Source organism: Limulus polyphemus, unplaced genomic scaffold (assembly GCF_000517525.1).
Source record: "Limulus polyphemus unplaced genomic scaffold, Limulus_polyphemus-2.1.2 Scaffold1751, whole genome shotgun sequence".
NCBI lineage: Eukaryota > Metazoa > Arthropoda > Merostomata > Xiphosura > Limulidae > Limulus > Limulus polyphemus.
The window spans coordinates 150020-177624 of NW_013667361.1; the positions used below are offsets into that span (position 1 = coordinate 150020).

General features: G+C 33.8%; 1 protein-coding gene across 1 annotated transcript in view; it reads left to right on the plus strand.

Moving 5' to 3' along the window:
* The window catches only part of LOC106464823 (sodium/calcium exchanger 3-like), a 115306-nt gene that overhangs the window by 28262 nt on the left and 59439 nt on the right, over window positions 1–27605 (plus strand). The window contains exon 3 of the mRNA XM_013924978.2: window positions 24986–25075. The gene's annotated coding sequence lies outside the window, so the exon portion shown is untranslated. The remainder of the gene's footprint in view (window positions 1–24985; window positions 25076–27605) is intronic.

Genomic DNA, 27605 nt, shown 5'->3' on the forward strand with positions numbered 1-27605 from the left:
AAGTATTTTACCGTTTTTTAACAAGATAAAAGTATTACAAGTATTTTACCGTTTTTTTAACAAGATAAAAGTATTACAAGTATTTTACCGTTTTTTAACAAGATAAAAGTATTACAAGTATTTTACCGGTTTTTTAACAAGATAAAAGTATTACAAGTATTTTACCGTTTTTTAACAAGATAAAAGTATTACAAGTATTTTACCGTTTTTTTAACAATATAAAAGTATTACAAGTATTTTGTCATTTAAAAAAAAAACAAAGAAGTCATGGCTTTTGATTTGATTGTACAAAAAGGTGTTTGTCAAAAGACGATACTCATTTCACCTACTTGAAAATTTGCATAAAATTACATTTTTAGTGAGTATTATACGACTCCAAACATAATAAAACTCTAGAAAATGTAATAGTGTTTATTGACACTTATCAGTTTAGAACATTCGTGAGAAGAATTATCTATATCTTCTGTATTTTCATCAAACATTGAAATACTGAATGTTTAGCTAAAAGAAAATGGTTTTTGAGGTATTGTTAGATTAGTTAATAGAATTTAGTCTTAGAAATTTACTGGCGTGAATTAATGTAATTCCATTATATATATATATATATATATTGACTTAAACTTATATAATAAAATTAGAGACAAAAGCCAATGACTTGAGAAATAGAACCTGATATATTGGCAATTTAGATTTCCGGCGGAGATTAAGTTTCTAATGTATCTAGTATAACAATTACAAGTGTTCATTCACTTGTAAAATAACAAAAATAGGAACCGTAGAAAGCGCGAGAAATTAGAATTTTTCAAGAAAGAGGCGTTTGGAAAATCGTGTTGACTAATCTGAGTTAGTCTTTTTGAAACCAATTTAATTATTTAAGACGATTGTTAAATAGCCAAATGAAAAGTTAAATTCTCGGATAGAACTATTTGCTTGTAAAATTTTCTAAAACATGTTTAAACCAACTAAGAAAGGGTTCTAAAACATGTTTAAACCAACTAAGAAAGGGGTCTAAAACATGTTTAAACCAACCAACAAAGGTTCTAAAACATGTTTTTGCAATTTTCTGCAGGAAATGTTTTTTGTTTTTTTTACAGTTTTATTATATTCATCTGATTCACTTTCGAAAGTATGTTTAAAACAATTCAGGTTGAGAATTGGTTGGCTCACAAAAACATCTATTTTTGTTTTTGATAGTCTAAAAGTGGTGATATAACTTTTTTCTCAAACATACATACATACTAATTACATACTAGTTACGTACTAGTTTTATACTAATTACATACTAGTTATGTAATAGTTACATACTAATTACGTACTAGTTACATACAATTTAAATACTAATTACGTACTGGTTACGTTGTGCCCACCTCACCTCCCTTAGTGACTCAGTGGTAAGCCTGTGGACTTATAACTTTAAAAGTCGGCTTTCGGTACCCGTGGTGAGCACAGTTTATTGTATAGCTTTGTGCTTACCAACGAACAAACTGGGGGGAGGTCAACAGACCGCCCCACTTGTCCCTTCCGCCAAAAAAAAATACATGTAAAACGTCTAGAACCGTCATTGGAAACGTGTCTTGTTTTTGTTTTCATCATAATACCGAGACTTTGGTGAGAATCTTCGGTAACCAAGTCTTTTATAAAAGTTGGAATACTGAGGAGCAGAGGTGGTTTAAGGGGACAGAACAGCTAAATAAAGGGGCTTATATCATTTATTTATGATTCATATATGGGTGTTAATACTTTTTATTCATGATTGTAAAATAAGCATTCTTGTAAATGTTGTCTTAAATTGTTTTTGAGGGGCAGTAACTCTAAGACACAGTTATGTATATATGTATAGTGTCACAATCATTAGGACAGCGCTAGTTACATATTTATACAGTACTACGATTTCCTCGGTAGGAGTAAAACACCAAGATGACTGAATTCAAGTTAAACGCTCTGGAAAGTGTTAGCAAGCAGAAAAGGGACGAGAACAAAAGCACATCCCAGTACACTCGGAGTTACTAAGTGTTGAGGATAAGTGATTGATACACTCGGAATTACTAACTGTTGAGGATAACGACTAATACACTCGGGGTCACTAGCTGTTGAGGATAAGTGGCTGATTCACTCGGAGTTACTAACTGTTGAGGATAAGTGACTGATACACTCGGAGTTACCAACTGTCGAGGATAAGTGACTGATACACTCGGAGTTACCAACTGTCGAGGATAAGTGACTGATACACTCGGAGTTACCAACTGTCGAGGATAAGTGACTGATACACTCGGAGTTACCAACTGTCGAGGATAAGTGACTGATACACTCGGAGTTACCAACTGTCGAGGATAAGTGACTGATACAGAATCCACGCTTTTCATCAAAGCAGTGAACTCAGGTAGATAGCCCACTGTGTTTAACGACAAACAAAAGAAAACCAATTTCATATTACAATGTGACCCTGACAACACGATACCTTCACTCTTCTCAGGATTTCTTCTCTCAGTAACTTAATATTTTTATAGTTATGGATCGAATCCAATAAAAGTGCTACTTAACACGTTATTACAGATAGTGCAGAATCCTACTTAAAGAAAGACCATTTAAATTATTATTCAGAAGTAAAAAAACAAAACAAAATGTAGACGTCTCTCTGAGTATGTTAACCAAAATATGATTTGTTTGATTTTTTCTATGTTTGAAATTAATATACAACATAAAAATTTCACTTTCGATTGTGATTTTCCTTAGGGATTATTGTGCCAGGATTATGAATGTGAGAGTTCATGGTTCGTATCCCATTGCCTCGGAAATGCACTCCGCACTGTAGACTATTGGTGCACTATAAGAGTAGCGGTCAAATCCCACTATTTGTTCATAAAAGAGTAGCCAAGAGTAAGCGGTTGGTGTTATAGTCTACCGTCATATCCTTTAGTCTATTAGTTTAAAGCTAGGGACAACTATATCCAGATACCCTTTGTGTGATTTGCGCGAAAATTCTAAACAAACAAATAAACTAGTATTTGTTTAGTAAATATAAAATTCAAATTCAAGGTGATTGGATGGAGATATTAAGTAATTTGAATCAATTAAGTTAATTATTTACAGAATTCGAAATATTTTGATATGCATGGAAAGAACTTTGGAGAAAAGCAGGGGAATCTGTTTGTGATAAAATCTACAATTTCTTCTAAACAGTTGGCGGAAATTAAAAGTACAAAGTGTTTTGGTCAAAAAATGTCAAAATCAAAAATCAGAGATAATGGCAGGCATATGAAGTGAACAGAAAACAACAACAAAAACTAAACATGTCTAGAAATAAATTTTATATGCCAAATTGACAAGTCATGAACAACACATAGCGAATTGCCGGTTCACTTTATTTGTTAAACAGTCAGATTACAGCCACGAAAAGAAAGCTTCGAAGTTTTTAGAAAATAACTGAACTGTATAAAAGCAAGTAATAATAAACGAATTCTCTACAAGCTATATATTTTTTACTTGATAGTACATTTGGGCAATTCGGCCAACTCATTTTTCAGCTAGCACGTGGAATACCTATGGATGGTAACTTCAGCTCACGAGGTGTAGATTTATATTTATTCAAATCTAATCTTTCTCAGAGATGCTACAATAAACCTTTACACGTCTGTCAGACTATTAGATATATTGACATTACAATTTACTCGTGAGTCAACACTGCTAAACACATTTATCGACCAGGATTCGTTGTGCAAAAGAACACATTTCACTACGACCAAATTACATGTATGCATAAATCACCTTTATAGTATTTTCTATCTCCAAACAGCATATGCTACAATGTTTATTAATCACAGATTATCAAGTATAATATAATTTGTTCTACATTACAAGATTTCGTGCTCCATAAACTCACTTTCCTCTTTCAAAAGCGTTGCTTTTAGAACTATATTAGAACACCAGAATTATTTGAGTTTGTGTTAAATTCAACAGTCTTCTTGCCGGGGTTTAATGATTTTACAAAACATCACGATCTTTTTAAACTAGCACGTCTGCTCCTTATATTGTTAACTAATTTATAAGGCAATAATGAAGAACTTTAGCTTCGCCTCCCTTTTATTATAGTTTAAACAAGCTCTATAGCAGTTCCTTATATAGTATAGAACTATGTCATTAGTTTTGTTACATTAATTTATGCAAATTACTCTAATTTTCATATTTATCATTGTTGTTACTTCTTATTGTTATTGTGATCATTCTCGATTTTATCATCACTTTTCGGGTAGTACTTAGGGTTAACTTCACGACCTCTTGTTGTCCGCTCAGTAAATTGGCCATATGCGAAGTAGATAATTGAACTCGGATTAGTAATTTTAGATACAACTCGTATTATGTTTGATAAGTATTTTCTTATTACATTGCACTTCGTTATTTTAATTAGATTATAAATATTTTACTATTTATTGTATTATTTTTTTAACTGACTCTCTGTATCATCCCTCTAGTCGACTCTATAATTAAACAGTAAAATTTGTAGATGTCAGTCAGATCTAAAGTTATACTGTCAGAGCCGTCTAATGAACTTTCATTGGTCATGAGAAGCTGTTAGGGCGGAGTAATAAAGTTTCGTAAATACTGGTATCGTGCTTTAATGTTTAGCTATGATCTAGAAATTAGCTTAATTTGATCAGAAGTTAATGTAATAATCTAGATCATTTGATTTAATATTCCACTTGAAAAAAAAGCTATCAGAAACTATTAAACAAGTAACTTTTTACACCATGTAATCCTACTATTTCGTCTGTTTATCGTCTGAAAAGAAATGTTCCCTTATCGGTGATACCGTAAATCTCTAAATTATCATATAACGTACTATTGACGATTATCACAATTTTAATAAACATCAATGTCAAATCTGAAAAATGTCAATAACTCTAAATACTTGATTTTCCAGGGGTTCTGGTCGGGATTTCTTCCTCATTATTACAAATAGCGTATAACAAAAACAAAAAGAAAAACGTTATTTCAGATTAAATGCCCTCTATAACAATTTATCAAATATTACTTTTCCTCCCAAAGCATAAAAAGGTTTTTCTGCAAACAATAATTCATAACGAACAGTATTAAAATTGGTGATTTAACCAATGACAGAAAGTAGTAACAGTGTTAGAAACAAGATGCTGGTCACGAATATAACTTTTAAACTGGCTAGGGCTTATTAATTATATAAACGAAAGGCTCTGAATGAAGCAATAAAACTAATTTTTGTTTGTTTTCAGAAAGATCTTAGGGCAATATGTTTATTAGACGATTTATAAATGTAGGATAGACTGTAACATTATTTTTTGATCGAAAATGTAAACGACCAAAAAGATAATGATATTTGTTTAATGAATTATTTGGAATTCTTAACGTTTGCTTAAAAAATCACTACTATAGCTAGCTACCACTAAGCACGGTAGTGTGTTTAGTATGTTTGTTTGTTTGTTTTTGAATTTCGCGCGAGGGCTGTCTGCGCTAGCCGTCCCTAATTTAGCAGTGTAAGACTAGAGGGAAGGCAGCTAGTCATCACCACCCACCGCCAACTCTTGGGCTAGTCTTTTACCAACGAATAGTGGGATTGACCATCACATTATAACGCCCCCACGGCTGAAAGGGCGAGCATATTTTATGGGACGGGGATTCGAACCCGCGACCCTCAGATTGCGGGTCGAGCGCCTTATCTACCTGGCCATGCCGGGCCCGTGTTTATTATGTAACAGATGGGTCGAGAAAAAATGTTTGTTGCATTTAATCTATTACTCTATGATGCTTACAAATAACTGCTGAAGTTGAGCTATAACCTCATTTGAGCACCTAATTGCCATTATTGAGTGTTTTACAGATTGTATAACACTAATATTATTCTGTTCTTCTACCACACGTATTTTTGTGGAGAAATAATAAAGACGAAAACTACTACTTAGCAGTGAGTTCAGTTTATAAGCATATATTATTTCCATGTTTCATAAGTAACAGTTTCATTTCTAGTCACTAGCCAGTAGCACAAATTGTTCTTTTATGACGAACGTTTGTGACTTTTCATTGCACAGACATAATATATGCCAAAACAATCTCAGTAAAACTAAATAGATAAAGAATAATCTAAATTAGTATTCAAGGTATCAAAGAGATCAAGTATTTATGCAACTGACAGATCTGCTTAAATACTATTGATGTTTGAGTTTTAAAACACCAGTTTCTGAATTATCAAAACAATACATTGTACAGTGGTCTACTTTTCTTCAAATTTTCAGTGGGACCAAGCCTGGCAGCTATGTGTGTATGCGTGGTATCATACTTAATGGCCTGATATTCTTCCTATTAATCGACATGATCCAAGCATGTGGTGGAGTCGATTATATACATATGCAGTGAGTTGGGTGTAGTTGGAAGGCATGGTTTCTGTAAATATCTCCTTAACGTCGGTCAAGTGCTTTTGGGGTAGTTGTATCATCCTGGAATGTCAGGTTTTTGTATAGGGGCAGAGATTCTTTACAGTAGGTATCTGTGACTTGTTGGAGATAAATTTGAACATTAAACGGACAGCTCACAATTCACTTGTTTTAAGATAATATATTCAAAAAAGTCAAACGTATGTACAAAAATTCGTTACACTATTGGTTATCATAGTTGTGTCCAGAACTTTAAATAAATGTCTCTTTTTCGTCAAAGTTCACAAAGGCAGGTTCAATTAATTTAGAACACAATTTGACACGAAAAGATATTCACCTCTACTCTATTATCACAATATAATTGGTGATAAATTTACTTACTTTACGCCTTTGGTTACCACAGTTGTATACAGAGTTTTTTTTTCTCTGTAACGAATTGGTTATTATATATTTATTTTAATATCGACGTTTGTTTAGATTAGATTTATATTTAGAAACATACATATCTTATACTGTTAAATATGTGTTACGAAACTCCCGCCCATTCTCCATAGTTGTAGAAGATTCTCGAGACTAATAATTAACAATATATGTATGTACGCAAACGCTTGAATTTGTATTGTTTTGTAATCTGAATTTTCTAGAAAGCCTCCACATGCCTATAAATATAACAAACACAACGCGCCAAAGAGAGTATATATATATATATATATATATCATTAGTTTGTTATAGATAGTATGCTATAAACTTCGGAAGCTATAACTGTGATTGTTATAATGCTTATCAATCGGACAACTTCAGATATTTGACCAGGAACCTTTACATAGTTCGAACATTACAACTCATTTAGCTTCAGTGGATTCTCGTCGGACATTAGTATTTTTACGAAAACATTATATAAATTCCTCGTGGAAAACTCGGCGTGTGTGGCTGGTAAATAACGAAGGACAAAGCTGGCTAGCTTCCTGTTAAGTGAATTATACCTACGTCAACTCCTAATCAACTCGCTCAACGTGAACCCTCGATAAAATATAAAAAAAATTCCAGACTAAAAGGAAAACTTTATATTGCTTGTAAGTCTGTGAAACCTTTGTTAATAAAGAAAACTATATGCATCAATCTTGTTGGTAATTGTCATAAACTTACTATATATCGACTTTTACTTAACTACTAAATCCAAAGTACAATTTAACTACTAAATTTAAATTTGTCAGTTAACTCAATTTCAGGCTATTTGAAATTCTAATACGTACCACAATATTTTCTTTTACGTCAAAAGTTCATACGGGCTGGTTCAATTACTTTACAACCTAATTGACAAGACGAATTATTTTTATCTATCTCTGTTGTTACAATAAAACTATGAAATTTTCACTTTAGAAATCACGCGTTACGGCTAAACTCATACGCCGTCTAACTTCACTTTCAATAACTTTACTTCTTCTTGCATATTGTTTCTGCATATATTTATTACACGCAACAGAAAAATCTAGAAAAATCTAGCCCTCTATAAACAACAATATTAATCATAACGAGAAAGACTTCGAAGCTTTGAGTAAGATGACGTCCACAATATTGCAAAAGCCTAGTACAACAGTTAAACTACATTAACGACGTATGACTCGTACAGAGTTACATAACGAAACTTGTCATAACTATCGCTTTTAAAATAATTAACTTTAAACACTCTTGTTATGAAAACTAAATAATAACTATATACCAGATCACTACATAAACTAAATAATAACTCTTATACTAAACAGTCTCGTTTATCCAACATAGAGGAACAATTCCAGCTGCACCGGCTCCAATGTAATCCAAAATTAGAGAAACTGACAAAACTGGTATGATATTAACAATATATATATTACCATTGAATTAAAAAAAAAATAAAACAAATGTTCACTCAAATATTCGAATTGTTCATAAAAAGAGGAGAAACAAGTAATATATTTTTTTTAAACGTTAAGTATCATGTAGGGATGACAGTGCCCAAAAGTACAGAAACTATGTATGGATGAATACACAATACCACAAACCTTACATAAGTAGCCAGTAAACATTGAATCAATCCTATAAGCTTGTGGTTATTAGATACTGTAAAACTGTATAGCATAATTCAGTTTAAATGCTTTTATTCAAACCTGAATTTATGCAACTGACAGGAATTCAACAATTAATTGTAGATAAATGTTATTCTTGGAAAGATTTAGATATTTATGAAAGGATTTTAGTATGGTTTTGTGTATTCATCCATACCTTGATTCTGTATTTTCTGGAATTGCCATCTCTACATCATACTTAATTTTTGCAAATTTTTTTATTACTTGCTCAAGTTTCGAGGTTGAAAAGAAAACAAACAAAAAACTATTTACTGTTTCTTACACACATTTTCTTATCACTGGCTTCCAAGTGGAGACTTTTTACGCTTCTATCTTAATTCAGTCTAATTTATTCTTTCACTGTTCTCTTTTGTAGTTAAAATTTCGGTTAATAATCTTTAGTTAATATGCTTATAGACTTTTTAATTTAACGGTTTAACGTACCCTTTTAAAAGTAAACTATTAAGTCGTCGTCGTCAAGAAATTAATGTCGCTTTTTTTAGATGAAAAAACCCGAACAACTTATATATCAAAACAAAACATTTATTAAATAAAATAGTCTCCATTTCCATCTTACAATCAGGTCGTTAATGCCCTGATTAAAGAAAGCATTTGGCTTGGAAGCAAAAAACATGTCGATGTCCTCTTGAACATCTTCTATATTTGCATACGTTTTCCCATTAAGATGGTGTTGCAGCAAACGAAAAAAATTGTAATATGATGGGGCCATATCTGGAGAATATGTTGGATGGGGGAAAACTTCCCAACTCAATTCCATAATGTTGTGTTGCGTCAAACGTGCCACATGTGTACTTGCATTGTCGTGGAGAAGAAGAACACCTTTCCGTTTGACAAGTGAAGGGCGTTTCTGATTAAGGGCTTGATTTAAACGTTCTAGTTACTGACTGTAGATCTCTGCATTCACAGTTCCTTGTGGATTGATGAGTTTGAAATGAATTAGTCCTTTGATGTCCCACCAAATGCAAAGCATCACTTTCTGTGGATGGAGTCCAGGTTTTGGGGTCGGATGTGGTTTTTGTCTAGGACCGAGCCATTGTTTTTGGCGTTTAATATTCGCATAGAGAATCAATTTTTCATCACCGGTGACAATTCTGTCCAAAATGGTTCACGCGCATTACGCGCCAGAAAAGACGAAGAAACATTTCCACGTTGGAAAGGATGATCATCGGAGAGTTCGTGAAGTACTCAAACACCTTCTTTATTGAGTTTTCCCATATTCATTAGATGTTTACGTTTTGTTTCACGAGATATATGAAATTTCAGAGCCATTTCACGAGTTTATTGCCTTGTGTTAGACTCAACAAGCGTTTTTAGAACATCAATATCAATTCCAACATGTCGGCCCCTGCCATCACAGTTTTTGTGGCTAAAGTCACCTGAACGAAACTTGCTGAATCATCGTTGACATTTACGAATGTTCAAAACATTTCCATAAATTTATTTGATATTCTTTGTGGCTACAGAGGCGTTGTTTCCCTTCTTGTGTTCAAACAGCATTACATGCCGAATGTATGTCTTATCGTGTGCCATCACTATAAGGGATTAGAGTATACTAAATTTAAACATTATATAGGCTACACTAACGTGACGTTTAGGCGGTTCGTTTAACTATTATACGTGATGTACGTTTTTTTTTGGGGGGGGGGGTATTGAAAATGTTCCAAAACGCGACATTAAATTCTTGACTACCTAATACTTCCTTTCTAATAATGGGATTCGCATTTTTTAAAACACCACAACCCAAACTGAGAAGCAAGTTTTTCGACATCGGGTCACGAACCATGAATCGTCCGAATCACAGTCCGTGCAAGTACAACACTAGCCCACGCCCGGCCTATCTGCACTTCATGCTCACCGAGTACCAAAGTATGCTGGATAACTAAACTAAGCTTTGTGGGTATCTAGATACTTCAAACAGAAAAGAGTAGGTTTAAAGTGAATCGAATTTTTTTACAGTTAAGGTATAAAGATCTTTAGAAAGAAATGTTAGTTTAGTTTCAATTTTCGATAAACGAATTAAAAAAACACAGACCAATAATTATTTTATAAAAATAGTTTAGCAGTAAATCTGAAGACTTGTAACGCTAAAAAACGGATTTCGATACCCGTGGTGGCAACAGCACAGATGGGGATTTGAAACTAAAAGAAAAATATTATCTGAAGTTTTAAATTAGAGTTAGATAGATATACAAATTGATTGCAGTTATATGAAAAAACATGAACTTTAATTATTTAAAGGAATATTTTAGGCATCATACGCAATTTGAAATTAATAAAACAAAAAACGTTTATTTCTTTTCACTTGCTTGTGCTTATTAGTTTTAGCTTTTCACAAAGTTTTAGATATCTAGGCCCGATTCTTCTCAGATTAGCCTTATTAATTTCTTTCTAAACTACAAGGGTTTCGTGTTAGTTTATAAGTAAGTTTTAATCAGAAAGATTTTATCGTAAAGTTTATCATGCAGAAGGAGTAAGCGAACAAGTACAAAAGATATATGTCGACCCTTATTACAATTATAACATCTCCATAGTATGTATCCGTGTTTATGTCTAAAATACAAGACAACAAACGCTGTAGCGCAGAAAGGATTTGGAAATTTGCTCATCCGTCAGCACTGGCTCTTGGAGAAATTGAGTAAATTATGGGTAATTAGCCTCAACGTAAAAATCAAAGTTTGAACTTCATTTGAAGGGATTATTTTATAAAACTTTGCGGAGGATGGTTACTATGGAGAAAGCTTTATAGATACATTCATATTCTCTCCACATGCATTAGTCATTCTGCACGATACTAAAAGACGCATTATGTAATGTTACTATGGAAGTGTATGAATGCAAACAACAGAAACGACGTCGTAATATTTAAATAGTTTAAAAATGGCACACTTAAATTTGACCTACAACTCAAGAAAAAAAAACACGAAAGATTTCGTGTTAAGCGACAACAATTACAAATATGAAGAAAGGATATTTTTAAAGTTTTCTAAATAAACAAGTGAGAGTCAGTAGTTTTAGTGAAGCTAGATTTTAAAAAGCGCGTAAAATATTTCAAGCAGCGAAGAAAAGATCTACAACATTTATTCCCAGTTACTACACTTTATAATCTCAATTATCTGCGTCTAGAGGGAGCTACTACGTTAACAGTGTAGGAGAGGTCTGTTAATCTAATCCCATGTGTTTAACTTTTGATTCACGCTGTGAAGACAATTTATACACTATACCTCAGTAAAGTAGGAAAAAGAAACACCTTCTATCCTCAGATGCTGCATTTTGTAATCTATACCGTCTAGAAGTAATTAAAATTAATACTAAAATGGGTTTAAAATTCAACTGCACGTTGACAGTTAATATAATAATAGAAACACCTTCTATCCTCAGATGCTGCATTTTGTAATCTATACCGTCTAGAAGTAATTAAAATTAATACTAAAATGGGTTTAAAATTCAACTGCACGTTGACAGTTAATATAATGCTGTTTTTTTATACGCGAATACTGATTAATGTTATCTTATAACACCTTTCATATTTCCACCCTCAGAAAAATATATTAGATTTTAACAGCGTAGGTTCTGTGAAACTTAATAGAAATATCTAATGCTTTGACAGAGTACTCGGTTGTACTAATAGTATAGTTGCTGGCATAGACAGTTTATTTATTTGTTGTTAAACACAAAGCTACCCAATGGGTTATTTGTTCTCTGCCCATTGCGAGTATCAAAACCAAACTTTTAGCGTTATAAGCCCTCAGACTCACCGCTGAGCTATCGGGGGAGGGGCCGCACTGACAGACAAAGCGTAGTTATTTTACAGACTAGCTTGGTTGCTTCATTCCAATATTTCTGTACATTCAAGGTGTCAAGAAGAAATATTTTGTTTTCTTAAGGTCATGATTTACTCGATGTCGGTTCATATAAATAGTGTGGTATTAGTGTATGCAGGAAGAACTAAATAGTGTAGTATTAGTGTATGCAGGAAGAACTAAATAGTGTAGTATTAGTGTACAGGAAAAAATAAATATTGTAATATTAGTGTAGGATTCCACCCCCCTTTTAAACTTTGATTGTCACTGCGTTTTGTAGGAAATGCCCCCAGGAGAAGGTTTTTCTACTGGAATGTTATGCAGCTTATAAGAGAGCTTAAATTTAAGGTTATTTTGAGCTCTTCACTTTAATTTGAAAAGTAAATCTTGCAGCAATTGTTTTCTGTTGTAATGACTTACGACTCGTGTTCTAAAAAGTTGGAATAGAAACTTGGTCTACTAAATATCACGAGATGTAGCAGGTGGAAAAATACTTAGTTTAGAAACAAATTGGAGTAAAAAATGTTACTACTGAGGGTAGATCCGTAGACAGCTGAGAGATGAAAGTCATTACAGAGTGATGTCCTAGAAAAAGGCAACAAAGGACACATACTTGAATAAATCTAAAGGTATTAAGTGTGATTCACTGATCTCATGGATAATTGGTCGTGTGGACTTTGACGTTATTAGAATCTGGTGAAACCAACAATGTGTAAGTATAAAACACTTATTTAGTTTTGTCAAAGTTTTTCAAACACATCATAAAAGTCCTCTAATTGTTAATTGACATGATTTTCTTAGAATCTAATGTATTTAGAATATAATTCGGTGGAGTTAAATTAAAGTTTAAAATTACGCCTATGGCTAGACCTAAGCCATCAGGTTTTCTCTAGTGCTCATAGGAGCTGATGATGTCGGAAAAAGTAGGACAAAGGGGCTAGTTGAAAAATATGAGAGGCTGACAAAGGTATTTAAATATAAGAGAAAATCCCTAAGGGACTAGGTAAAGAATGCAGTGTTACAAAAATATAATATATCTAATACTAATACAGTATGACAAGTATAATTCATTAAGTAATTACTGTCAAACTTAATCTGTTTAGAACAACTTTTTATAAATGTTCTCTTTTCAAACTTCTTGACATAATACTCTTTCGAGATTTATTTGTAATGAATAAAATCAACAGTATTAATAATGTAAATAAATAAATATTTCATTGTGCCATTACTTTCGTGTGTTTTTACACATTTGGTGTCAAATAGACAAGACGGAAGGTAACGTGAGCTACAGGTATCAACTTAGAAACATAACTTTTAATTTTTTTTAGTCATTTTGCTCTGATATATGGATTAAGTTGATACCAAGCACTCGCTAGTAAGTTCGACATGCTAGGCGGTGAGTGATTACTCTGTAGAGAAAAAGTCGAGTAAAGTATCTTCCTTTACTTATAGCTACTGTTACATCTGACTCAGGAAAGTAAGACAGTATATTAACTTTGGGTCAGGTACATCTTTTTTATTAATATATAGATGTAACATTACACTTGTATCTAAGAGATTGGAATTTCTTCGTATTTGCTGCTTCCCGTTGGCACAACGGTAAGTCTGAGGGTTTTATTACGTTAAAATCCGAGTTTCGATACCCGTGGTAATCAGAGCTTAACAACGAACAAAACTGCTAAACACACAACATGTTATGATAATAGTGCAGCCTGTTAATATTTTTAGAACACTTAAGAAAGTTCAAATTTTTCGTCTTTCATCTGATCAAAGCATACTGTTAAGCCTTTGATTGACTTTTGTCAATTGAATTTTAACTGCTATCAGACTATTCTGTTATAATAAACTTTCTGTCGAATTAAGCTTAACAGAGTCCTTCGTCATTCAATTTACAACAGAGCACTCTGCCAATTAACTCAGTATTATTTAATAGAGTCCTCCATGATGCAACTTACAACAGAGCACTTTGCCAATTAACTCTGTACTATTTAAGAGTCATTTTTTGAGTGTAGGTATTCTCTAAATCACGATCCTTCGTAGTCGTTTTAATGTGTTTATCTTTATTACTTTATATTTGATTACAACAGGAGGCTGGTCAACAGTTTATAGATGTCAGGTTTTTAATATGATGCTTATGCTACAATATCTCTCTTCAAAGTTATAATTAATTTGTCATTTTGACGTTCAAATTGTCACTTCTTCTTCTCATAGAATATATAGAACGTAACTCATAGCGAGTCTGGAGTAGTATCGATGCGGTTTTATTAGACACTTTTTTTGCAACGAAATCCAATAATAGAAGCTTAACGAAACACAGAGCGTAATTTTTGCGTTGCAATCTAATGCTCACGTGTCAACATGCAGATGAGTTGGTTATATTCAGTTGCTGTGATCTTCCGTTTCGTATCTTTATATCAAAACAACATGTGTAGCTATACTCGGAGACGACGACGGACGGTTATATTTGTCCTCTTTAACAAGAGACATGCGTTGTGATTGCACTCCCATTATCTTGATACAAATCTGGTGGCTCAGCGGTAGGTTTGAGGGCTTATGAAGCTAAATATCGGGTTTCGATACCCGCTGTGCCCATCGTGTAGCTCTGTGCTAAATAACAAACAAACCACTGAGTAAACACAAGTTCTCTCCACATTTGAAGAGACTTCATGCACGTGCAGATGATACTAAATAAGTTGTTCGAAGGGAGGTGAACGCATTCTGGTAAAATGAGTGAAACGTATGTATGTATATATATATATATATATAGGTGATCTGAAAGTTGGTTTCTCCAGAACAGTATGGTAATTGAATTTTAATTGTTGTCTATTTGAGATTCATGTGTACGAGTGTAAATGAACAGTTAGTAACAAAGACCAAGGTTGTTGCTTCAAGTTAAATGTGGTAAAACTAACCTTTGGACTGTTTTCAGTGGTTCCGTAAAGTAATGTTGAAGACACGGCTGTGAAATTTGGTCCCCATTTTTTTTTGTTTGTTTGTTTTAGTTACTACTGTTTGTCGCTGTACACGCATCACGCTAATGTTATTCAACACAGACAGATAAAGTAGTTTTGGATGCAGGGTATATATATATTCTACCATTAATGTTGCTAAGACTTTTTTTCGCTCTTCATGTGATGTTCAGGTTAATTTGCTCTACTGTTACGATGATATTTACATCCAACTTTCTTTACACCAACAAAACATGACTAACTGATGCAATCAAAGATTCATTTTATCAGCTCTGTGCACTCGTAATTGTGAGAATTAGACATATATTATATATACATTAGCATAATAGAGAAGTCTTCACGTGATATAGACATGATACTAACACAGGTCACCCTTATATATCATCACTAAAACAGGTCGAAACATGACATAGGAGCTACGACTGTATGCTGTGTTAACATTAAGGACATAACAACTACAACTACGTCTTGTAAAGCTTGATATATGATTATTGAAATATAACCTGACCAGGACTGCACGCCATTTTTACCTTGAGGAATGGATATAATTACATAATAATATGTGTGTATTTAAACATAATTAAAGAAAATGCGCATGACCCATGCGTTGGGCATTAATGTAAGTTTTTCTTCTGTGTTTAAGTTTGTATGTTTGTTTTGGATACTCACAGAAAACTACACAATGGCTATCTACGCTAGCTGTTCCTAATTTTGGAGTGATACACTAGAGAGCAGCACACATCACCAGCTAGTGTGTGACCGAGTAGTAGTATTTGACCGTCACTCTTACAAAGAACTCACTTCCCTAAAGTGCAGAGTGCAATATTTTAGCAACATAACACGAACGATAGACCCTAATTTCCACTGTCCGGTACGTTAGTCACTAGGAAACTTCAGGCCTACTGTGCCCTAATATTCACTATCAGGCATGCTAGCCAGTAAGCAACTTCAGGCCTATTGTGGTTAAGGAAAATGTTTGTCAGAAAGGAAGGTTTGTTTTCTTGTACAAAAAACGAAGTCACAAACAATACCTGAGGTTTTTTAGGGTTTAAAAATAAAATATGTACTTCAACAAAAACAAGTAAATTTTGTGCCACGTGTTTGTCCATGCTTATTTAGATGAACAAGAAGCAACATAGAGAGGAATTAGAGTCATGTTGCACTGAAGTAATGTAATTAAGGATGTACATTAACATTATATCTTTTTTTCAGTCCACTTCAGAAGGACGGGTATTTTGTAATGAACATGGCTTGCTTTAATTTATATGGTTATCTACGCCATAAACATTTAAAAGTTAGATCTATTTCTTTAGGTTAAAAATGTATAAGTGTATATAAGTTCATCAAACATTTCAATTTTGATAGACTATTTTACTTTCAGTTATGATAGTTTTGAAAGTTTTAAATCACTGTACATTGAGCGGGAAGTAATTTCAGATTGACATACGTTGTGCGTGTCAAAACATTACGCGAAGTCACATCTGAAATACCTATGAACTAATAAGGTAGCAGAAAGTCACGTCATGCGGATTATGAACCATTAAGGTAGCAGAAAGTCATTTGGAGCGTGAAGGTCACCATGTAATCCAATTTTAATTTGATAAATACACGTCGAAATGTGGTAGATAAACTGAACATTGAGAAGAGGTTCGGATATTCAGTGCTTTATCTCACTTAAATTATTTGTAAATAAATGACACAGAATTAACAGGTTTTTTAAAACCATATAATGAGTTTTTTTAATTAACCAAAATCTTTCAAGGAATCATCATCAGCTGAGAAGCTAGGCTTAACTCCATAGAAAAAGAGCAGTTCGTGTTTCGAAACAATGCCTACGTACAAAAACGTGAACATCCAGTTATCGAGAATGAAAATAAAATATCCAAGATCATCGAATCCTTCAATGAAAAATATTTGAAATTTGCATAAAAACTTTATTTATTTAATCAAATACTTGGGATTTTCAAGTAAAATTTCTCTATAGTTCCGAATAGGCATACTACAAAAAACCTTGCTTTCTCCTAAGATAATATGCTGGGATGTTGGAAATAGATCCTAAAATAGTACTTACAAGAGATGCTTGTTTCAAAGTTTAGTTTCCAGCCAAGTTTTGGTGTTTTTTTTATGTCTTTGTTTGGACTAATTCCGATTTCATGTGCGCGGAGTTATGTGTGTTTCATTTTCATGGGCGTGTATTTGTATATGATCAGAATTTCATAGATGTTCAGCTTTTGCTATATCTAAGTAAAGCATTTAATGCAGTTGAAGATCCCCTGAGGTCGAAGATTAAATCTGACGCCATGTTTCTTTCTCCTTTTCAAAAAACACTGCACTAAAACTTTTGTGAAACCGTCTTCTTAAGATTTTGCCTCATGAAGATCTATAAATCGAATACATTTATTTATCTTGAAAATGACAGCAGAATATTTATACTTGAGTTATGAGGTTCACAGGATTTAGTATCAGCGCCACTGTTCCCCCTCTTTCATTATTAAGGTATATATGACAAAATTACTAAGCTCGATGACCGGATACTCGCTTGCTTTTGTACGTGGGCAGTGTTTATTACTCGAATCAATGGGAATCTTTCCTAATTTTTAACTTTTGACCAGAGGGAAGAAAGCAATTCAGCAGCACCCTACTACGCACCATCCACGATCCGGAAGTGACTGTTACTTATAACACACCCACTGCTTAAAGTGCGGGCAATTTTTTGTGATATTACACGGATTATAACCCGGCTCGCCAGCTCTGAAATCCAGAGCTCTATCACAGGGCCAGCCCACTCCCTCATTATAAAGAAGAAACTTAGCATAGATTGTTTATTTCATCACATCCCTTTATCGAGACACTTCAGCGGTATTAATAACAAAACATATTTTTTAGTTCGTAGCAGGTAATGTATACTCTAAGATTTAGATAAAAATCGAACATTTGCTTACCCTAAGAAGTTCTAGTGTTATTTGAAGTATACTCAAAAGTTGAGATGTTTAAATACTTTGTTTGGCTGTAGAGCTGTATATATATATATATATAATCTTAGCGAAACCACAAATTCCCATATTGGTTCGTATGAAGATTGGCTGTTACAGTGGGCACAGTATTTTCTTCAGTTTTTGTTAATTCTTTTTTCTTGCTTTTCTGTTTCATTAGCAGTAACTACGTTCTCGCAGACGTTGCATCATAGTTTTAGACGTGGGGAGTTGTGAGCTTAAACACCTGTATCCGATTCAAATTTTAAAATTTCGTTTTAACCTAAGTTTTGAGAATACAGGTTAAGTCTGATAAATTATTCTGTCAAATACCAGCAAGTATATTATAATATAATACGATTGCTGGTATTTGACAGAAACGCTGATTATTAACCACTGAAATGATTGTGTGGCTACAATTATAACTTGTGGTATAAAACTATTATAGATTAACGTCATTCCTACCTTCTTTATCTATATGGGCCAAAATAAGCTTGATTACGTATACTGTGCTATCACATTATAAGCACACCCATCGTATACCGGTTACTCACGCAGAGAAGGCGGCCTTCTTATAGGATCACATTGTGACAAGCATTAAAAAAGTTGTGACTTTAGATAGATCTTTTCGTCCTTGTTTTGTGTATAATTTGTTTAATATATCACGGATGTTTATCAACTGTGTGTATATGTTGACACAGATCCGTAAATAATAAATTTAAATTTCAGTTGTTTAGAAAACATTTTTAAATCTTTAGTTTAACAACTGCTTATTCTATGTTTGCTGAAATTGGAAATTATTCGAAAACTAGTTACAGATATACACATATATCTGTAGGTTCTAGGTAGATAATTCTTGGTAGTTGCTTGCACGTAATTCAGGGATAAGTTCTTGGAGTCACTTAAAGCTTGTTCTAAAATAGTACAACTGTTTCTGATGACGTTGGTTGTCATTTCTTTATTTCTTTTTAAATATTTGCCTGTGTTTCTTTAGTCACCGATGGTTAATACTTGTTCAATATTTTAAGTGTTTTTTTTAATTCTAGACGAGTTTTAAAAAGTCGTAGATTATTATTTCTTCCTAAAAGTTCGGAATTGTTCCTTCAATTCTTTGGCAGAGGTTTTTTTTTAAGATAGAGCTGGCTTTTCAAATTACAGTAAAAAGAGATTGAAGAGATTAAAAAGATTAAAAAGAGAATGAAAAGTAAGCATGAGTTGTGAATAATTAAGTTATAAGTTATTCCTTATAGTCGTAAGGATAACAGACACTTGATTTATTGAAATAATAGAAGATTCAACGAAACAGGAAATTTTAAGAGCTGAAACAAGAAGAAAGTTTTAAACGTATAAAACTTTAGGAGGTTTAGTTCAGGTACATATATCCCAAAATAATAACTAAAAAAAAACCATTAAAATATCATTTTCGATTTTAGCAGGTCTTCCAAGAACCAATGAGAGTTCTAGATTGGACCTCCTAGCGATATCAGAAATATATTTTGAACTAACGAAATTCCACTAGAATATTTTTAGGAATACTTTCAGAACTTTAGCTGATCAAATGACCTTTTATGTTAAGAAGGAACGTCTAAGATTTCGTGTATCACAGAAGAATTATTAAAACCCCTACCACACCTAAAAAACTTTAAGGTTCAGAAAGACCCTCTCAGGTTTTATTTATCGCCCTTAAAGAACTATTTAGAAGTGCTATCAGATTAAATATCCTTTCAAATTAAAATAAGCAACTTCTATTGCTCTAGGTAACACCTTTAAATAAATGCAGAAAAAGTTTAACATAGAATAACTTTTAAGGTTAGATAGGAACACCTAGGGTTTTAAATTTGCCATCTTTGACAAATCGGGTCAATTGTAGCTCGAAGAATTAATGTGCTACCCCTTCAAAAAATGTCGTTTGGTAGAGTTGAGGTTAAGAGAGAGAATAAAATAAAAAATAGTTATGAAACAGAAGATATCCGAATAAAAAAGAGAGAGGATAGCATAACAAACAGTTATGAAACAGAAGATATCCGAATAAAAAAGAGAGAGGATAGCATAACAAACAGTTATGAAACAGAAGATATACGAATAAAAAAGAGAGAATAACATAACAAACAGTTATGAAAACTGAAGATATAGGAATAAAAAAGAGAGAATAACATAACAAACAGTTATGAAAACTGAAGATATAGGAATAAAAAAGAGAGAATAACATAACATATAGTTATGAAAACTGAAGATATAGGAATAAAAAAGAGAACAACATAAACAGTTATAAAACTGAAGATATAGGAATAAAAAAGAGGATAACATAACAATATATATGAAATAATTTTTGGACATATTGATGAACAACGAAATGATTTTTCAAACTTTTAATATGAAGTTCGTGAAGTTAACATATACACATGAAGTACACGTAATAATTAGTTTAAAGAATTATGTTAACATATACACATGAAGTACACGTAATAATTAGTTTGAGGAATTATGTTAAGATATACACATGAAGTACACTTAATAATTAGTTTGAGGAATTATGTTAACATCTGAACGATCATCGACTGAACAGACATAAATATTTTGTGAGGGTTTGTGGTAGGGTTTAACATGGCAGTATTCTAGAGACAGACGTGGTCTGAGCTGGTTTCCAATGTGGGAAATGTTCTTTGTTCTGTTGTGCTAAAAACAATTAAAAGTTGTTCATGATCGTTCTGGAGAATGCTGGATTTAATAGGATTTCCTTTCTTTGAAATGTGCTCGATTATACCAACCTTCTAGTTACTCCAAGTTGACACGACAAGGTAAACTAGGGCTTTCTGAGTTCCAATAAAACTCTTTGCTGGATTTCAATATCTAGGGTTTTTGATTAACATAAAAAATAATTCTTAAAAGTAGCAGTCAACAAAGCTGATGCATGCTACCCACTTCTCATGGAATTATGAGTTTTCATGACAACAATACAAATTCTTAAGTCCCTTTTTTGAAAAGCCAACATATTTGTGTGACAAATATTCACTCGATTACATCTTATTCTAAAGCTAAACACAAAACAGAGATGTAATAGAACCAATTTCTGAAACAGCGTTTCTGAACTTAAGTTAAGCCGGAAAAGATCGTAAGTTGCACAATTAGCTATCTGCTCTGCGTTATAAACTCTCAAGCTCACTGCTGAGCTACCAGAGGGCTGCCAGCGAAAACTGGTGTTCTCTGCCGTCGCAAGTTGAGGAAACATGTTTACAATCTTCTGCAACTCAAGAATGAGACTGAAATGTAGAATCTATAATTATGGCACCAACCATGAGATCCATAACGATAATTACTCATAATTTTCTGGTTATATTAGGCTATATTATGTGCACGGGCGGCAATAAGGAGGGGGCTTACTGGAACTAAAGCTATCCCAAAATGTATCTTAGCCTCACAGATAACTTCTGACTCAGTGAACGATGCTTACTGGTAAATCTGGTTCACTTCCTAAATACTACAGTATGTGTGCTCACAAGATGTAAAGTGCTGCCTCCTCAGTTTCTTATTCAGCCCTCCTTTGCCCTCTCACCGGGAAGAGACTGTCGCTACCCCTGGTTATGTAACTCAATAGTTCCCCACGAAGGAGAATTTTTGTTACAGCTTCGTTTTTCAAGTTCGTGTTTTAGAAGACCGATAGCTGTAGAACGTATCTTTAATTCTAAATACAATATAGCAAGAGTGACTTTTAATCGATTATTTTGTCAGTTGTTGTTTTTTTTTAAGGCTCTACTACTACTACTTTACATGTAATACTTTGTTTGTTTTGGAATTTCGCGCAAAGCTATTCAAGCGTTATCTGCACTAGCCGTCCATAATTTAGCAGCGGTAGACTAAATGGAAGACAGCTAGTCAACTCTTGGAGTACTTTTTTACGAACGAATAGTGGGATTGACCGTCACATTATAACGCCTCCACGATTGAAAGGGCGAGCATGTTCGCTGATGGGAATTCGAACCCGCGACCCGCAGATTGAGAGTCGAGTACCCTAACCACCTGACCATTCCAGGCCCTCGTGTAATAGTAAAGACAATTTTGTTCCTTTCTCATATACAATGAAATTTCACTTTTAATCTAAAACACCTTTTCTAACTAAGAATATCTGAACACGAACAATATCTATTCTTTCTTTGTTATGAGAAATTAACGTTTTCCAAATTTGATTTTTTTTCAGCAGTAGCATATTTTAAAGCTAAAATATAAAGTGTTTAAACTTATCAGGTAAACGCATTTTTCTATCAATCTAACTTTAGGTTTAACCACACGATTGCTTATAAGTGTATATGGTTAACATTAATTTAAAATGCATGCCTTCCTTTCGAAAAATAAGAAGAAGAAAAAAATTTTAATTGCAGTTCTACACTGGTTCCACAAATTTACATATCTATTCATAATTTAGAACTTCGGGTTTTACGGAATTATTACATCCCAGTATTACACAAGCTCGTGTATTATCACGAGTGTCACCAGGATTTTCTTAAAAGGAGAGGAGGGGGCTCGTTCCTTTTCATGATACATCTTTCTTAGATATGTATATTTATAAACAGGTAAAACTGCACGTGTTATTGCGAGACTTCGATGATGAATATGTTACGGTGAAAAAGATATATTCACCGAAGTTTTAAAAATAAACTGGATAGTATCTACTGATTACATAGTTGAACTTTATAAAATAAACTGTATAGTATCTACTGATTACTTAATATAACTTTATAAAATAAACTGTATAGTATCTACTGATTACTTAATATAACTTTATAAAATAAACTGGATAGTATCTACTGATTACTTAATTGAACTTTATAAAATAAACTGGATAGTATCTACACTATCCAGTTTATTTTATAAAGTTCAATTAAGTAATCAAACTACTGATTAGTTAATTGAACTTTATAAAATAAACTGTATAGTAACTACTGATTAGTTAATTGAACTTTATATGTACTTCACACTTATACGTAAATAAATCTCTTTTTAAAAACTACTTTGCACCTTATCATAAAATATAAGGTAGATATCCTGTCATGTGAAACTTTCAGTATAAGCACCGTATCATACTGGCTAAGAAGTGTTAACAAACAGCTACAGCTTTCCATAATTGTATATTTAGGTGCTCAAAGAGTAAAGGAAAATAAGAACGATTCCGTACATTTGGATACGTAACGTTTGTATTAAGAATAATTGTTTGGTGCTAAACTAAGAGTAGATATAACGACTCTTTAATGTTTATTTGTGGTCCCAAAGGTGTTTCGTCTGTGAATAGTATACATAATTTACATATACCAAACGTTTAGATTATAGAGCTTACTAGTTGTGCTCTCAACTCCATTTTTTAATGGTATGCGATAAGCTGACAACAGTTGGCCTATCTTAATTATCTTATTCTTTTTTTTTATTGAATCAACGTTTAGGTACACTCATTGTGTGACATTTGTTAGACAGTGAATCCTAAACCATTCGTTTGTTTATGTAACTATTTGCTTGTTTATTTTGTAAAATCCAGGTGTAAACAAGTTATCAAAAACACACTAGAACATTTTGGGTTCAATCCTGTTAGGGTCGGCTTTATTAATAATGTTTCCTAAGCTATATATGTATGTTTAAGGAACAAATTACTTATTGGACTCTGCAAAAAAAAAAAAAATTATTTGCACAAACCTTGTTTAAAACTATCGCTATTGTTGTAATTAATATCAGCTGGGGGTTCCCTATGTATATAACCTAGGAAGTGAGTGATTACACCTAGTTTTTTTGCCAGATATTTATAAAGAGGGCTGTAGTAGGCAAAATCATCAAAGTGCTCTACATGATCCTACCCATTGGGTCAGCGACAAGTTTAAGGACTTACAACGCTAAAATTCAGGGCTCGATTCCACATAGTAGACAGAGCGTATGCAACCTACTGTGTAGCTTTGATACATGATACAGAACAAACCAAACAAACATGATACAGTATTGGACTCCACTGGTAATGAATGATGTAAAAACAAGTTTATGTTTAAGTCCTCAATGTTGTTGTAGAAAACGCGGTTCAAACAACTTCAAGTTTATTAAGGAACGGGCAACTTGAGAGAGAGAGAGAGAGAGAAAAAAAATGGTTAAGGCTTGTGGTAAAGTGCGAATAATTACTCTGTACATCTACTGCGTCTTAATTTAGTCCTTAGACGAAACGTCATGCCTTCCCTCTACTAACTCTGTAAATATTTGGCATCCTTAACTACATAGAAATTCATGCCGTATCTACATTTAGGTACTACCAATTTCCCGGCATCCATTGCGACGCTCTTTTCCTATTTCTAGTGGTTAGCAGATTCTAGATCAATAGGCTAGTAGTGTTGGGTGGTTACGTTGTGCTAACATATACACGAGAGGTTTATTCTTCTCACTGTTCTTATGAGTAGCAGCGATCCTTGAAAACACCGTGAACTCATCGCTTTCAAAGGGCGTTAGTTTTGGGGCTAAATGATAAAAGAGAATCACTGAGAATCAGCTAGTCACGACATAAATGATATTCACGATCGCGTGAAACTCGCGCTCATAAGCTCATGCAACGCGCGCAAGTTGATGACAAGCTACAACACAAAAAACGTGCTCGTCTGATAGTTTCGCACGAGCTAAAGTTAATCGAGAAGTTGAATCACCTAGATGCTAAAAGCAGATCAATTAGTTTCAAGTTCTCTTGTCTTTCCTCATTATAACAGACTTTCGGGGATGTAGAAGAACAGGCTTCGACCTCCGATATGTCTGTCTGTCAGGATCACGACGAAAACGTATTTTCTGATGCACGAAATGTAAGTAACTCCAAAACTTTAACCAAACTTTTACGAAGTAGTCTAGTATCTGATGAGTTCTGGTGAAGTATCTTAGTACCTTACCTTACTCACAGCATTATAAATGTAGATGGCTATTTTTATAAGAAGCATCTGGGTCATTATGCTTTCTGTAAGCATGTATAGTTCATGATCTCTGTCTCCTTTACATGCCTATCTTGAAACATAACAACGCTTGCAGGATTTCAGTGTTTTTTTTTTGTTGGGACAAATCATTATTTGAATAACAAATTAGAAAGTTGGAGTCATTAGTAGGGGTTGTAATGAGGGATGAAGTGAAAAATTGTGATAGTTAAGTAAAAATGTAAACAAAAAAGAATATATTATTAGAATATTCAGCTAATTAAACCCATAACACTGAGACTTCCATGGAGAATGTATACTTTACTTCTAATGATTTTAGTGAAGTAATAAGTCGTTTGTATATATATACATAAAAGTTAAATGATAGTGATGTTTTGATATGTTTTTTTTTAATTTTGAAGAAATAAAAACACAGAAAGATGTTCAATATTGAAACTTGTTTATTACAAATATCACAGGTAAACAATACCAAGCAAGTAAAAAAATTCATTTACAAAAATTGCTACATAAATATCAAAGAAAGAATAGCTTATTAAGAGGAACAAACTTAACAAAACAAGTCATTAGTAGCTGGTAGGTCCAGAACTATTGCATATGACTTCTCTGTATCTGTTCCCCGTACTGCTGATGACTTGCTGACAGCACAGTTACCTCCTGTATAGGGGCAGCTCTGAGACCCTGGATAGCTGTAGGAGAAAATTCTGACTCTAACTGCTTTCCATAGCAAGTTCCGTACATACTCAATGGGATTTAGGTGCGGTTACTTAGTAAACCAGTCTAGTACCGCTAGTCCCTTATCCTGATCAAAAAAAATTGCTTCGTGATCGTGTCAGTGTGATGTCAGCAAAAAGATTACAGTGGGTAGCAGGATCTGATCCGCGTAACGTAACGTCTTGATGTCAGTGATTTTCCATTCACTACATGGAGGTCGGTATGCCCCTGCATGCAGATGTCACTCCAGACCATGATCGAGCCACCCCAAACGCATCATGGTTGACGATGTTACATGCCTTTTTCACGTCTCCAGACCCTCACACATTAAACACAGAACCTGCTCTCACCTGTGAACAATACAGGGCCCATTGCTGAAGGGTCCAGGTAACATGCTCCTGGCCAAACGTCAGCCGAGCTGTTCGGTGCCTTGGGGTTGTATAGGGGTTCTAAGTAATATTCTGGATATGAGCCAACCTCATAGAGCCTGACGCTTGATCAATGATACACGCACTCCAGTGACTTGCTGAAACTCGTTCCTGAGGCCCTCAGCGCTGCTTAAGCAGTTTTCTAAGGGCTACATTTCGCAGATATCGGCCATCTACTGCATTGGTAGCACATCTGTGATACTGAAATAACTTCCTGGTGTATTCTTCTGTAGCGTGGAATCTGTACCATAATCTACTGACCACAGATCTTCACACTCTCATTATCTATTCCACTTCAGCCTGGGTGCAGCCTTCCTGAAGCAGTGTAAGCCTTGGTTTCAGTTGTCCCCAGTGGCACAGCGGTATGTCTGCGGACTTACAACGCTAAAATTCTGATTTCGATACCCGTAGGGGCAGAGCACATATAGCCATTGTGTATCTTTGTGCTTAATTATAAACAAACAGTTTCAGTCAATTGGTTTCTAACAGCTTGCACAAACTTTGAAAAAGTCAAAACCAGCAAAAGATCCATAAACTAAACATTGTATCAACTCTAAACACCTTTCCTAATCAATCAAAACTAGCCTTTTTTTGCAGAATTTGTGGTATTTCTCATGAAGGCTTATTACCTAAACAGTCATAGGTGCATAAACTTGCAAACCCTAGGGAGGATTAATATAATCCTCTACAATATGCATACCAAAGTTGAAAAAAAATGATAACCTAAAAACGTATAAATTTAGACAAACCTGTCGGCCCCGCATGGCCAGGTGGTTAGGGCGCTCAACTCGCAATCTGCGGGTCGCGGGTTCGAATCCCCGTCACACCAGACACGCTTGCCCTTTCATCCGTGGAGTCGTTATAATGTGACGGTCAATCCCACTATTCGTTGGTAAAAGAGTAGCCCAAGAGTTGGCGGTGGGTGGTGATGATTAGCTGCCTTCCCTCTAGTCTTACACTGTTAAATTAGGGACGGGTAGCGCAGATATCCCTCGTTTAGCTTTGCGCGAAATTAAAAAAACAAACCTTTAATTTTTATGAATAGTGTAGTTTTATGTATTACTGTTCTCCCAGAATATGAATTAATTCTGAAAATATGATTCAGATATACATATATTACTTAATTTAAGTATTTTTTATGGTTTTGAACGTAATGCTCATGGAAATTAGGTATGTTTTGCATCGAAACAATATTCCTAATTGAATCCCACCAAACATGCTCGCCCTTTCAGCCGTGGGGGCGTTATAATGTCTGAGACTGCCAACGG